Here is a 16629-nt window from a genome sequence, read left to right on the forward strand (position 1 = left end):
AGAGTAAAAGCTTAATATTAAATATCATCCAAAAAATTTTCAATTAGCTAATGCCAAGCATACCAAAAGAGATCTATTGTGTCACTCAAGGAGGTGAAAGCAAATGTAGACAAAGGATTTATAGGACCTTGAGGGAGAGCTACAAAAGAAATCACATGATCTTTTTGTATTCTTTTACTAAGCTTAAGAAAGGAGATCGTGTTTTGACTATGTCAAGAACTAAACATGAGGGAGAGATAGCTAACCAAATCAAATGCCCTGCTAGGATGAAAGAGGTCAATTAACTTAGGAAAAATTGTAAACCTAGATTGGCCTTTATTGCTAAAGACCTCATCGACAAAGAGAAAATAAAAGTATTAAATAGACATATTTGCATGCTTTTACAAGGATCTAAAAGGAGTATAACACACACACACACACACACACACACACACACACACACACACACACACACACACACACACACACACACACACACACACACACACACACACACACACACACACACACACACACACACACACACACACACACACACACACACACACACACACACACACACACACACACACACACACACACACACACACACACACACACACACACACACACACACACACACACACACACACACACACACACACACACACACACACGCGCGCGCGCGCGCGCGCACGCATCCAATGGATCTTGATGCCACATGTTTGAAATAATGGCCATACCCTACAAACCAAAGATATATACATGCAATGAGAGAAGAGCTAGATAAGCTCTTATATGTTGGGTTTATTTATGAAGTTGAGCACATGGACTAGGTGTCATCTATCGTTGTGGTGCTTAAGAAAATAGAAAACTCATAGAGTACATGCTCAAACATGTGGCAAGCAAGGAGAGTACATGCTCAAACATATAAGAGCTAGAGAAGGTCTTATATGTTGGGTTTATTTATGAATTTGAGCACATGGACTAGGTGTCATCTATCATTGTGGTGCTCAAGAAAATAGAAAACTCATAGAGTACATGCTCAAACATGTGGCAAGCAAGGAGAGTACATGCTCAAACATATAAGAGCTAGAGAAGCTCTTATATGTTGGGTTTATTTATGAATTTGAGCACATGGACTAGGTGTCATCTATCATTGTGGTGCTCAAGAAAATAGAAAACTCATAGAGTACATGCTCAAACATGTGGCAAGCAAGAAGGCATGTAGCTTCCTTGTGGATTCTTAGGATATAAATAAGTAAAAGTCTACCTAGAAATTATGTCCAAAATGATATTTGTGACATTGAATGGGGAATATCTTCTTATGTAGTCATATGTTTTGGTATAACTAATACTGCTACAACATTCTAGTGCTCATATGTACTAGGTTCCTTGAGTAAACTCTAATTGGGAACATCATTTTATCAAACTGAGCTAAGCCTTTGATAAATGTTAGCAATGCAATCTCCCTCTAAATCCTTTAAATTACCAATTTTGAGCAAAATATGGGTGAATTCTTGCAAAAAATTTGAGATAGGGAAGAAAATAGACTGCAAAAGAAGAAAGAGGAGAGAGAAGACTAGATCATGAGAGAAAAATATAGAAAGAGGAGAGGGAAGGAATAAGAAGCCATAAAAGTTAAGAGGGAAAGCTTGAAAGAAGGAGGGGCTAGTGTTACATTATCATAGGGTGAGGATGAAATAAGTCCTTTACATCCTTATATACCCTAGACAATGTGGCTCAAGGCATATATGGTTATTATAATAATAATTGTCTAAATTTTTGCCTTGTTACAATTACAATCCATCCCCACCCCCCAAATATTTTTGTTTTAAAAGACAAAAACAAAGGACTTTATTTTGACATTACAAAGAATTATATGAGCTTTAAACTAGAGTTGAAGACCGAATGCAATGTGTATATAACCATATTGAAACATAAAACTAAGGAGTTAGTCCACAATTCTTCAAATGAGAGCTCTTCATTGTCATGCCGTCCATTACAACCTTCCCAAATCCCATTTAATCTTACAATGTTGATGGAAATGGCCTTTAATATCTTCAATCTTGATACCTCTTTGAATATACTTGTTGATATAGAGGAGTAGCCACTCTTCAGGCTTAGGCTCAGGCTCAGGTGTTGGAGTAACCGCTAGAATTGAGAAGCAAGAAATTCCATGACCCACAACACATGAGCTTAGAGACCCGACAGTAACAACCAAAGGAGCCAAAATTAGCCACATCCAAAAAGGAAGAAATGGGAAAGTTTATCATTAAAGTGTTGACCAAACAATGAAAGGCCATGGACGAATAAGAGAAATAATTTGAAAGAGCAAATAAGAATCTAGGAAGGAAAAGGAGGAATGGAGGCTGAACCAACAAGAGGAGGAGGAGGGATTTAGAAAATAAGAAGACAAAGGACATAGCCTTGGCCATCAAAAGATTAGTTGAACAAACCTTAAGAATGGAAGAATTGACATTAATGAGCCTCAACCTAGGAAGTTAGGGATATGAAGAATTGCAAGAATATTGCAAAGTCGAAAGAGAAAATTGTATGTAGCTTAAAAGTCAGTAGCCCAAGCAATGAAGGAGAAAGCCAAGGTAGAAGGAGAGCTAGGGAAGCTAAAACAACTATAAGAGCAACTAGTGAAAGAGTTGGAGGAAGCAAAGTAAACAAGAGGAGGCACAACATAAACCTTGATGGCTTGTGGAGTTAGAGAATGAGATAGAAAAAACCATGTATAACTAACTCAACCCCAAAAGCAACTAGACTTTGAAATGTGGCAAAGGAAAATCTTGAGCCACACTTGGAGGGAATAGTAAACCATTCTCGAAGTCCTTATGAAGTGGCAAACCAAAGGGCTAGAGTAGGCAAAGAAGAAGATGAATCAACGAGAGGGATGAATTATTGATGCCTTGCAAAATCTAGCCACTCACTTAGCTCAAAATGAGCGTGGCAAGAACTTGGTGATTCATATGGCTAGAGAAATAGAAGAAGTGATGCAAGCTCAATAGCAAAGCTTCACCAACATGCTACTTGAAGTATGGGAGCCATGTGAGGAGGATATAGTGGAAGATTTTAAGAAGAAGCTACAACTTGCTAGGAAAGCACTCAATAATAGTTTGGAAATAGGAGTTTCCCAATCGGAAATAGGATGCCAAACGAAGAGCAAGTGCTATGACTTAGGGAAACTAAACTCTCAATAGAAGATCTAAGGATGATTGGGGTGATAGTTAGTGAAGAACCCACTCCAACACCAAGAGAGCCATTGCCATCACCCCTTGTATGTGAGTTAGGCTAGGAATAAGTAGAACCTAAGGAATGACTATCCCCACAAACAGAAACTACCACAAAGGGTAAAAGGGCATATGCTCCTTCAGAAGGAATTATAGAAGCTATGCATAGAAGAAGGAAGAGGGTTGAGATAAGTAGAAAAAGACATGTTGCTACACCCCAAATAGTACTAGATGTGCCCTTTCCATGAGAGGGGAGTACATCTTAGTTAGTTGGGATAGAGAACTCAATACATAGGAGCCACTCTCCCAACCAACATCGAGAAACCAAAGGAGGCCACAATCAAGTCATCATCATCATCACTGAAAGAAAATGAGAAAAAAGAAAAGAAAAAAGAAAAGGAAAAGATAAAAGTAAATAAAAGTCTTAGTCATAGTCACAACACCTAGCGGGCTCCAATCCCTAGCCCTTCGTAACCTCACAAACTCAAGGAACCTCAAGGGCAAGACATCTCGAGAGCATCGATAGACCTATTACCCTAAGATTTTCTTTGCACCTCTCTTATCAACAAGTGGGTCCTCAAGTGTGGGACAATACTCCAAGATTGCTTGGGGTTTGACATATCTCCTAGGTGCACTTGCACTTGCACAATAGTCATAATATGAGAAGGTAGACACAAACCCTTAAGAAGTGCACAAATTCTTCTGTAATAAGAACTTGACTTGAAGATCGATTCGAATAAACCAATGATATTGATGGCTTGCATCATCTTATTGTCTCCCTCCTTTACCTTGATGACAAGCCAACCCTTGAAGAACCACATGAGAGCTGATCCCATCCACACTATCAATGGTCTAAAATTGCAACATTATTAATGGTTACTCTCTGTGCAACCAATTTGCATAAGCCACCCTATGATACCCACCGCTAGATTATAGAGTGCCATGTGAGTGTCACAAATCCAGGTGGGGGTTAATGTTAACCCCTTCTAGGAAGGCACGACAAAGGAAGTGCAAAAAGGAAGAAAAATTCAGAATGACAAGAGAAGGGAAATCAGATGCCTATCTAGTATATGTAATTTCTTAGACAGAAACTTATTTTGAAAATATTTTGTATAGTGAGATATAGACGGGTGATCATAGTCGGATTGGATATACTTGTTCCTATAGCAAAAAAATAGTATTTCATTTGTTTAATCCACATTTCAGTATTGGTTCCTAATTTTAATCCCTCACCCTTGAGTTGGAGAGGCTTTACTTGGTTTAGCGATTTTTTTTTCTTCATTAGACAAAGTGATTGGCGATGGGGGTACTTGAGAAAAATACTCAAATTTTAGACAAGATTATTTACTATATAAAAAGCCTAGGTTTTATTGCATCAATAATTGCATTATTCAAGCTTTAGAAAGAGCTTGTTGTTGATATATTGAGTAAGGCTTTAGTCATGGACCTTGGCAACATGTATTTAATTATATGGAGGGGATCTCTCACATGGAAAACCTTTGACAATATAATCATTTTGTTTTTGCTTGCCTAGGTGAGCTATTTTTTCTATCAAGAGGTAGGGCATTAGTCACTTGATCATAAACGTGCTGATCTTGATAGATATTTTGATTGTTTATGTTTATGATGGTTCTAACTCTTGGCTCCTTGAACAAAAATATATTGACAAGTTTTAATTCCTCCATCCATTTGATTCTTTAAAGATTTGTTTCAAAGTAAGCCAATCTCTTGGTGTGTCAATGAAGAAGTAGATTTTGTGCTTAGTCCATCGCCTCTCTATATAATATCCAAAAGGAAAATAAAGGCTTTCCAAGTTGTTCATGAAATCTTCCCACTAAGAGTAATCAAACGAGTGCAAGGTGGATTGGTACATAATGCAAAAGATGAGGTAATCATGCCACACTGCTCATAGAAAAAAACCAAGTGCATTAGTCCATTATTTATATATAAAGGCTTTGCTATGAAGCCATACAACATATAAGATCAACCATGGAACCCTTGAAGGGAAATAGTATTATGTTTGGGTGGGTCATTCATGATATCTAAGGCTAAGTACTCAGCGGCGGGGAGATTGGGGAATTCCTCCACTTGAAGCCTAGAAGCACAAGATCTATAGGTGAATACAATGTGGTTAGGTTAGATGACCTATATAATTCTACTATAAACCCATTAGGCTTGATACTTTATAGAGCCCAAAGGACTAGGGTAACAAAGAGGCAAACAATGTTGAGCCTCTCAGTGCAATAGATTCTCCACAACTCATACTCATTACATCATTCTCAATGTGTCTTACTTTATTAGTATCCACTAGGTAATTTTCATTTTACAATATCCAAATTTCATATTGGATTGTTGACCAATTCGATCCAAGGATAGCCTTGAAAGTAAACAATGTAACATTATATTTAAATAAAAAATATCTAGATTTATAAGCCACCGTGTACATTGCTCAAAACGTCTCCTCTCTCAAGTGTTGACGAAAGATTCCCTAGAAAAAAAATCCCAATTTCAATCAACTGTAAAACATAATAAATTTTGAAATTAAGCTATTTATTTATATTACAAAAATCAATATTTACCAACTTGGCATTGTATTAAATGGAGGTAATAAAATTTTATGCTATGATACCACATGAGACAAACCCACCTTAATTCATAGGGTGGGTAGTGTGGTAGTCATCTGGGACTCCATTTTAGTCACCACCATTCTTGCTAACCAAGAGTGTGTAGATTTAGGTGACTAGGTATTCCCTAGGTCTACCTTGCAAGTGAAGAGTCTAGCCTTATCCCACAAAGATTCGACTTGTGGGTTCCTAAAAATAACACAACTATGGTCTCTAATAGTAGTCTAGCATTGAGCTAAGATGGTCATAATTTTACGAGTTGTTAGAGACTCGAGGCATGCAAGAACCACCGTGATTCAATAAGAATAAGAAATGAAGGGGAGTTGAGCATCAACCCCTTTGTACATAAGGTATAGTCTCACACTAGTGCCCTAAAATGATGCTTAGGTGATTCTAAGGCTTGACCCTAGGAATACTTACATTTGTTAGCCCTTTTCTAATCTTGAGGAAAGCCATCCAAGTAATTTGGTCTACCCAACCATAAGATGGTTTTGTTAGGAAGATCATCCACCCATTCTCCATAAGTGATATGGTATTTTAATGATCTAAGCATGCATGCTACTCATGCTATGGGAACACATAAAAACCAACTTTCTTAATTAGTATTTACATGGGATTTGTTATGGCATGCCTTTAAACCATGAACGCCAAAGCAATCCTTTTTGAAAAACATAGTACTTCATATATTAATATCATATTTATAACCGTTCTGAGGAGCAATCCAATCCAAAAATCGGGCTGCCACCTTGCCTAGTTCATTTAGGGCCTTCCAATGCTTAACCACACTGGGCACATATAGGTTTCCTTCCTTATCTTATGATCGAGATCAAAATTACAGTCTCAAATTAGAGCCTTGCTGGTTCTCACCCATGTAAGGGAGAACCTCCCTATATAGAGGACCAAATGTATCTAAGCGCCGGTTGACCACCTTAGGTGGTCTATATACAACTCTGGGTGAGGATTATCTAAGGCGGCCTTAGGGATGGCATCGTGCCTCAACTTGTTTGGTTGGTGAAAGCATGTAAATAAATATTTTTTCATATATTTAATGCAACCACAATCAGTTAACAAAATTTCAATGATAATTCCTTTCCAAACAAGGATTAGCTAAACTTTCATAAAATCTCCAGTAATTTTGAAACTTTCTAATGTAATTTTTTAGCAAATTCCATTTATTCACTAAGAAATGTAACTCATAAAAATTGAGTTTAATATCGTGCATGTGAACACACTTTAACATAATGTAGACATGAATGCATTTTAACATAAAGTGTGGGTCAACACAATTTAGCATATTGTACGCAAGAATATCTTTAGTAGAATATTAAGGGATATAAATCAAAATTTAAGAAAAAATACGAAAGAAATATGATCTAATGTACATTTTTCTCTAATCGCAAAAAATATGAATGCCATGTGTGAATATGATTTATAGAATTATCAAATTTTATTGGCTATTTAAAGGCATTACTAAAATAAAAGCTATGTAAGAGTTTACTCATTTAAAAATAATAATTTTTATAATTATTAATAAATTATAATATAAAAGCATAAACTATTATTTATTTTTATAAATATTTTTAAGTAATTTAAATAAAATTTTAACCAAAGTACCACCATAATTACTAATCTCATTTTACATAAAATTGATTTTATTTTTAAGTCTTTTAAATTATTAATTTATTCGTAATAAATTTTAAGTCAACAAAATATATTTAAATTTAAACTATTATTTAATTTTTAAACATAATTTTAGTTATATTTTTAGTTCAAAAAGTTACTGATAAATAGAAATCTAGAGGAGATAAGATACTATTCAAATTTCAATTTAGGAGGATTAAATTTAAAAAATATGAATTATTTATGATAATAAAATAATATATCTCGAGCTTATTTTTAATTGTATTTTTAGTGTCTTAGTTTGTTGATAGTCTCGCCAAATCAATATGCTTGCATGGGGCCATTGTGGATAGAAAAGGTGAAAAAAAGAAGGGATTTGAAAGGTAGGGTGTCAATGCATGAATGAGTGCTATCTCTCTCTCGTAGAATTCACCTAGCTTCTCGATAATTCACTTAATGTTGATTGGGACTCTTAGTCTCTCAAGAGTAGCCTTCTTTTCATTATGTGTTGAAATTGTGAAGGGGCGCCCTCATTTAAATAGTTCTTGAAGGGGAAAGGGGAGGGCACTCTTTTTGTTTTATTAGTTAAGGAGAAGTTTCCATTATTTAGTTGGATTCAAAAGGAAAGAAAATATCAATTGATTTAAGACACTTAAAAAAAAAGTATTTTTAATTTTTTTTTGTAGAAACAAAATAGGAGGGAGGGGGGAGTTGCTCAAATTTCCAAAAAAAGGAGGGGGGGGGGGGGGGGGTGTGATAAACCTGCACTCGTTACGCACTCAACACGGCACAGAAAGGTAACACGATATGAGCTCAAGGTATACTCTTGTATTATTCAATCCAAAAGCGGAACAACATAGACACATCCCAGGACTACACCCTCGTGACGCCACACATAAGAGGGTTCACCACTGGGCATAGGGAATCACACGTAGAGTGGAAACAAGGCAGGGCTTTGAGTCACTACTACTCCCTATATAAGTGCAATCGGTAGCAACGGCATGGTATAGCTACAAAGCCCTTACACTCACCCCCGCTTACTGGATTGCTAACCTCAGCAATCTAAGGGTAGCATTTGTTATTTGACTCATCCGGGGTCGTAATGCAACTTTTCCTAGCAAGCTGGTCACGGTCTAAGGGGACCGCGGGGTCTTAACACAGTCTACACTATCAGACTGGCCAGTGTCTGCCGCACTAAGACGTTGGGGCTTTTTCTTTTTGATGGAGTTATTTGTTATGATTGCTACCATGCGAGTCCACCCTCGACTCGATTACATTTGAGGAGTGGAGGCACATTTGGGGTCTATGATTGAGAACCTCATTATTTGTTGAAGTGTTGAGGCGGCTCAAGGGTCGGTAGAAGGAGTAGGGGGTTCTCCTCGAGCCAAAGGGCGAAGGCATCCTTTCCGTGTTCACGGGCCTCCGTTTCTGAGATCCAAGTGGCCTCCTTGAGTGGATGTCCACGCCACTTGGTGAGGTATTCGGGGAAGCCTCTTTGTTCCCGACGTTGGAGGAATGCTTCTACTTCGAAGGGACCATTGGAATGGAGCATTGGTACGTGCCGTCCCCATTGGTTGTCGGGATAGAACCTGCGCAGAAGACGAGCATGAAATGCATTATGAACACAAACACTGTCTGGCAGGTCCAGCTTGTAGGTGACTTCGTTCACCACTTGAGTGATTCGGTAGGGTCCATAGTAGCAGTGATTGAACTTGGGGGTCATGTTTTTGGGAAGTGACATATTCTTAGAGCTCACTAGGACTAGGTCTCCTTTGGCGAATAGTACCGCCTTTCTCTTCTTGTTTGCTTGCTCTGTCATTGTTATCTTGCTTTGCTCGAGACTTTGCTTAGCTGCTGCATTGCGATCTCTCCATTTCTTCAAGAATTGTTCTGCATCTTGATCCTCCGCTTTGGCCACTCCGGATGCTAAGGCCAGTGGTGTAATGACTTCTTTTCCTGTGGCTAACTCAAAGGGAGTGTACCCCGTAGCCGAGTGGATGGAGCTATTATAGTGGAATTCCAAGACATCAAGGTACAAGGCCCAATCTTTCTGATCCACTCTAGCATAGCTGCGGAGGTAACCTTCGATGCCTTGGTTGACTCGTTCTGTCTGTCCATCTGTCTCCGGGTGGAAGGATGATGAGAATCTCAGTTGGGTTTTCAGAGTCTTGAAGAGTTCCTTCCACATGTCGCTCATGAATCTTCCATCTCTATCTGATACAATGGCCAGTGGTAAGCCATGCAGTTTGAATACATGTGTGAAGCAGAGGCGTGCTACCTCCTTGGCATTCAGTGGTGGTTTGGCCGGGATGAAGTGGGCCTGTTTGGAGAAATAGTCCACCACTACAAAGATGATTGTGTACCCATGGGATTCCGGTAGCTCCACAATGAAGTCCATGCTGATGACATCCCATGGGCGGTTAGGTACTGGTAATGGTTGTAGTAGTCCGGCTGGTTTTGATCTTGGTGCTTTGACCATTTGGCAAGTGGGGCAAGTTTTGATGTAGTCTATCACTTCTTCCTTCATGTTCGGCCAAAAGAACTGCTTCCTAAGGGCCTCCAAGGTTTTGCTTTGCCCTTTGTGGCCTCCAATCTTGCCGTCGTGTATCTTATGCAGGATGAGTTTCTTTAATTCCACATTGTTGGCGATATACAATCTCTTGCCTAAAAATAGAATACCCTCTTCTAAGGTGTACATTCCATGTGGTGTCTTCTCTGCTTCCACATCTTTGATTATCTTGTGCATTTCTTGATCTTGTTCTAGGGCCTCTTTGACAAGTTCTATGAAGTTGCTGTTGACCACATTGACAGCTTTCAGGTCAGCTTTCCGGCTCAAGGCATGTGCTATTTTATTAGTAGAGCCGGGTTTGTGCTTAATCTCTAGGTCAAATTCGGCTAGGAAGTCTAGTCAGCGGGCTTGCTTTGCTGATAACTTGGGTTGGGACTGGAAGTATTTGAGGGAGATATTGTCGGTGAAGACTATTGTGTGCTTGTCTTGAACATAGTGCTTCCATTTTCTAAGGCAGTGGATGACTGCCAACATTTCCTTCTCATGTGTGCTCCACCTTGTTTCAACATCGGTAAATTTCTTTGACTCATACGCAATGGGGTGACCCTCTTGGATCAATACACCCCCTATGCCATAGTCAGATGCATCTGTAGAGATTTTAAAGGGTTTGGTGAAGTTCGGCACCCTTAGGACGGGAGTTTGGCTTATGCACTTCTTCATCTGCTCAAAGGCTTCCTGTTGCGCGTTCCCCCATGTAAAAGAGTGGTCTTCTTTGGTGAGGTGGGAGAGGGGGGCAGTGATAAGGCTGTAATCTTTGATGAATCTTCGACAAAATACTGTGAAGCCTAGGAACTCCCGCACTTCTCTTACAGTTTTCAGTACATGCCATCTTTGGACAGCTTCCACTTTCTTAGGGTCCACTTTGATTCCATCTGCTCCTACAATAAAGCCTAAGAATTCCAATTCTTTCATTGCGAACTCACATTTTTTCGGCTTGGCATATAACTAATGCTGCCGCAATTTCTCAAAAACTTGGCGTAAGTGTTGCTTGTGCTCTTCTAAGGTCTTGCGGTAGACTAGGAGGTCATCTATGTAGATAATGAAAAAGATATCTATCTCCGGTCTAAAAATCCCATCCATGAGGCCACAAAATGTGCTTGGCCCATTGCTTAGGCCGAACCCTAATACTAACCACTCAAAACTACCATATCGGGTACGGAAGGCTGTCTTTGGGATATCTTCTTCGGCTATGCGGATTTGGTGGTATCCTGATCTAAGATCAATTCGACTGAAGTGCTTGGCCCCATGTAGTCTATCTAAGAGGTCTTCCACTAGGGGCATAGGGTATTTGTTTTTTATGGTGATTTTGTTAAGAGCCCTATAATCTACACAGAGTCTAAGTCCCCCATCCTTCTTCTTTACAAACAACACTGGAGCACCAAAGGGGGATTTGCTAGGGCGGATGAATCCTTGTTCTTCTAGTTCATGTAGTTGCTTCTTCAATTCCATGAGCTCGGTGTGGTTCATGCGATAGGGAGCTCGGGCCAGTGGGGCAGACCCTGGAATCAGATCAATCTTGTGATCCACATCTCGTATGGGTGGTAGACCTTTGGGTAGTTCGGCTGGCATTACATCTTTGAATTCTTCAAGTATTTCTGCCACTTTTGTGTTCCTCTTCTGTTGTTTGGGTTTCTTGCCATTTTCTTCTTCTTCAATTGGTCGGATCATACACATATAGACCATATCTCCTTGCTTGACTAATTTCTCAACTTGCTTTGCACTGCATGTCATGATACGTGGCTTGATAACGGTCCCTTGGACCGGTGCTTTTTGGGTTTGGCCCTTTGGTTGGTTTGCAGTTGGTTTTATTGTTTGGCATGATACTCCTGGCTTATTCTCCTTCATTTGCACCTTGATTGGGGTCCTACCAGGAAGCTACATTCTTTCGCATGGTACTCTGACGCCTTCTCCTTGCATATCTAGCATCATTTCATTCACACCCTTACCAAACATTGCAATGACATACTCGTCATAGAATTCTAAGCCTAATATCACTTCAAAACCATCCATGGGGATTACTAAGAAGTTGAGTTTTTCTTTCCACTTGTCGGCTTCCACTTGGACTGCAAAGACTTGTTTTACTTCCTTGGCTTCTCCTTGTGCGAATGTTACTGTTAATCCTTCTGGGGCTTTTGATAGCTTCAATCCATGTTTTGCTGCACACTGTGGTGTCATGAAGTTGTGTGTTGCTCCTGTGTCCACCATGATAGGTTGGTTTCCTTCACCCATTCGGCCTTTGATGTATAGATAGTGGACTGCCGCTACCCTGGCTGCCATGCGTTGGGGTCGGGCAATAACTGACCCTACCCTTGGGTGGTCCATGCTCTCTTCACTCCCATTTGGAATTTCCTGGATACGCAGTGGTAGTGGTTCTTCTCCTCCATATGCACAAGTTGCATTCACCCTTGATCCACTAGATGAAGCTGTGTCTTCTATTGGGCATCTGTTTTGGTAGTGTGGACCCCCACATTTGAAGCATCTGATGCTGGTGGAAGGGCCTGGGGGTCTCTACCATGATGTGTTTGATCCTGTGGGCCCATATGATGTGCTAGGGGTTGGCCTGTAGTGATTGTTTCCCCATCTCCCTGCTGTTTCTCTTGGTACTAATGCGGTTTGGGATACGGCCGTGGTGTTAGTGGTGTTTTGACTCCTTGTATCTGTGAATGCCCCTCTAGGAGCATTGGGCCTCTGGTTCCAGGAGTTGTTGTTGTTGAAGGTGTTGTTGAAGTTGTTGTTGAACCTGTTTTGATTCCCTTGTGCTGTTCTTCTGCCTTCCAGGTCCACCAGTCGTTCGGCCATTCTCATGGCTTCTGCTAAGCTTGTTGACTCCTGTCTCTCCACATCTCTTCTAGAAAAATCCATGTAGCTTAGTGTTTGTATCCATGTTTGGTAGCTGCAGCATGATTTGCCTATATTTGCTGACATACTCTTTCATCTTTCCCTGTGCTTGCTTGAGGTTCCTCCATTCATCTCTCACTTTGAATTTCTCCAGCTTTGGAATAAAGTAGTCCTTCAGTTCTTCCTGGCATTCTTCCCACGAACAGATTGTGTGGCCCTGCTCTTGTTCTAACAGGTACCAACTGGCAACGTCCTCCTCCAAGTAAATGGTTACCACCTCCGCCTTCCTGTCTTCGGTAATTATTGAATACTTTAAGTACCTATCCACCTCTGCGATCCATTTCTTCAGAACTAACCAATCTCTCTCTCCCTTGTACTTGGCGGGTTGGGGCATCTTGAATTTTCCATAATCATCTTCTGAACTACTGCTATGTTCCTCTTCTTTGCGATGGTGCTTCTTCTCCTTCTTCTTGTCTTTCTTTTTGCTTCCTAATTCTACTACTTTCTCCTTCTCCTTCCTTGTATCTTGCACCCTCCTAGATGACTCCTCTCTACCTGTTCTATCCATCTCCTCTTGCATTCGGTGTCTCTTCTCCTCTTCTTGTTGTTGACTCACCCATTCTCTATAGCCCTGCTCTACTTCTAGTTTTTTCCTCCTTTCTTCCTCTTCCTCTTTCATCTGCATGTTCCTCCATATTGATTCTAGCATGCCTGACATACCATCTAATTGTCTTTCTAGTCCGGCCACCTTCTCCTCTTGGGCCACTCTCCATTCTTGTCCCCTACTCTTCTTCCTCTCCTCCAGTGTCGGGAGGGTGATGTTCTCCCTTTCTTCCTCCATGTGGTTGGTGGTGGTGTCGACGCAGGGAAGCCGCGTTTTACATGTGGTGGTGTGGGTCGTGCCGCGGGGAAGCCGTATCACGTCTTCAGACGGTGGGATGTTGAGGTTGGGGCATCACACCGGGGCGACGAGTCGGGGGGCGATGCGACATGGGGCGACACGACGTGGGGCGTCGCGCTGTGGGTCGTTACGACTTCGATCTCTTCGGGGCACTGGATCTTTCCTCCTACTTCCGTGAGCACTCCTTCACTCTGAGCAAGAGTTGCTCTGATACCAAGTGTGATAAACCTGCACTCGTTACGCACTCAACACGGCACAGAAAGGTAACACGATATGAGCTCAAGGTATACTCTTGTATTATTCAATCCAAAAGTAGGACAACATAGACACATCCTAGGACTACACCCTCGTGACGCCGCACATAAGAGGGTTCACCACTGGGCATAGGAAATCACACGTAGAGTGGAAACAAGGCAGGGCTTTGAGTCACTACTACTCCCTATATAGGTGCAATCGGTAGCAACGGCATGGTATAGCTACAAAGCCCTTACGGGGGGGGGGGATCATCAAAGAAATGTCCCTTGTTGATTGCAAGGGTAAGGGGAGCGCTGCCTTCGTGCAGTCCCCCCTTCAAGCCTTCATATAAGGCTCTTTTTTTACTTTTAAATTATTTTTTATACACACACACACACACACACACACATACACACACATACGTGTACATTTTTTCCTTAATAAATAAATTGAAAATTTAAGCTTAAAATTTATCAAAATTTAGAATTAAATTTGTGATATATTCACAACCCTTAAGGGATTAAAGAAATTTACGATATATTCATAACCCTTAAGGCTTAAAGAAATTTGTAAAATTAATAAAAAATTAGGAATAATTTTTAATAATTTAATAATTTAATAATAATAAAAAAATTAAAATAATGTAAAAATTTACCAGTAACTTTAGAGAAACACTTGAATCCTACATGAGGTGTCGGTATTAATAGGGAATCTGAATAGGCTCATGTTGCTGTTGCGAGGGAGATTGTCGAGTCTCTAGTACCTATAATGCACCTATTTGGGGTTGGGACTCCTCCTCACCAAGGGAAGATAAATCCTCCTCATATAAAGAAGGAGAAATAATTTAATTTAAATTAAAGACTAATTAAATCATGACAAAATTATTTTAAGCCTATTAAATAGAGTATAAAATAACTCAAGCTCTTATGAGGGTGTATGAATATATATAAACATAAAAAATCATAAACAAGTGATTGAGGGATGAAAGCGCATAGTTGACTAAGAAAAATATGTATGTTACAATTAGAAGAAGCAAGAAAGTTATGAAGGTAATTATATGATTGAATGTAAGGATTTTAGGTGTCTTTCATTGCTACATGCCTTTATCATATTTCTTGTTTACTATTGCTCTTGTGTTTTTTGTGTATTCATGTGCTTTATTGAAAAAAAGCTCGGCATGCCAATTGGATTGAAAAAAAGCAAGAAACTTGCTAATGTAATCGAAATGCTAAGTTCTTTTTATGTGTATTTGCACTTGCATTAGTTCAAGAGGTCACTCATAACCATATCTTTGCATGTTGTAGGTTTCCCACTCTCTTTTCTTCGGTAACTTCATACAACCATTGAGGCAAAGTAAAAACATTGTGAGCTATTGTTTAGAGTTCAAAAAGGCTACAAAAATTTTGGTGGAAGAAACGGTAAAATCTTAGGTTAAAAAATACATCACATTCTACTTGGTAAGTATGATTTTCTACCACTTTACCTCACAAGAATATTTTTTATAGTCTTGACTAGTTTATTTTCTTATGCAACACATTTTGTTAAGATACATAATATACTTTGTTGACAATTATGGACCATGATCAAAATGGAATATAAAGGAATGGAGAAATTCCACTACCAAGCAAGAACATTTTACTTAAGAACCCAAGTTCTCGTGATAGGCAAAGAAAAAAGAAAAATTGATTTGCAAAATGTTCAACACTTACTAGAAAATGGATTCAATGTATAAAATCAACTAACACGACATAATAAAATCAAGAAACCACATAGGATACAAATCTAATTCCATATGAAGCTTCTCATTAGCATACTAACTTTGTACAAGACATGTGATTCTAATCGTATTATTTTGTAGAGAGGTCAATGATTTTATTCTTTTGCATTACTCAGAGGTCATTTAAAAAATCCGTCTTTGTTTATTACTTTTTGGTTCCCCATCTTTCTATTTGTCCTCAAGCAAGAATGTGCTCCTCTTATTTTGCAAGAGGTATCTTTGTCTCTTGTAGACTTGCAATCTTATGAGGATTAGTTGCCAAGGCATAAGTATTTTAGCACAAGAAGTATCCACTTCTTGAACCTTTGTGTCCTAGATTATAGCCAAAATAATAGATTGCAGCATCCTTTTCAATAAGTATGTCTCTATTCATAGGTACATGGGAATACCCTATAGTCAAAATAATTAATTGTAGTATCCTTTTCAATGAATATATCTCTATTTGCAAGTACATGGGAATACCCTAAATATCCGGACAAAGTCTTGAGAATAGATATTGGCCCAGTTGACTTGTCAAAATACTTTGTGTGGTAAATCTTCATAAAGCTTGTATCGAGCTTGGGAAGGTAATGTAAAAGGATAAACTCCTCCCTGAATGTGGTTCTTGTGCCACCAAAACAAGCTAAGAAGTGATCATCACCAAAAATAATTATTTTTAAAAAGTGACAAATGAGTAATTTTTGGAGCCATGTGAATTTTTGAATATCATTAAGCAATAAGAACTCCTATCCTAAAATGGAAAAGGAGGGGAGATTTGCCAAAGTGAGGGAGTCAATAGACATTTGTATGTTTTAATGCTCCTTGTCACATATACTATTGAATTTTGAAGTTGACTATGTCAACTTCCT

This window comes from Lygodium microphyllum, chromosome 15 (genome assembly GCF_053477565.2).
Source record: "Lygodium microphyllum isolate KBCC chromosome 15, Lygodium_microphyllum_v1.1.10, whole genome shotgun sequence".
Lineage (NCBI taxonomy): Eukaryota > Viridiplantae > Streptophyta > Polypodiopsida > Schizaeales > Lygodiaceae > Lygodium > Lygodium microphyllum.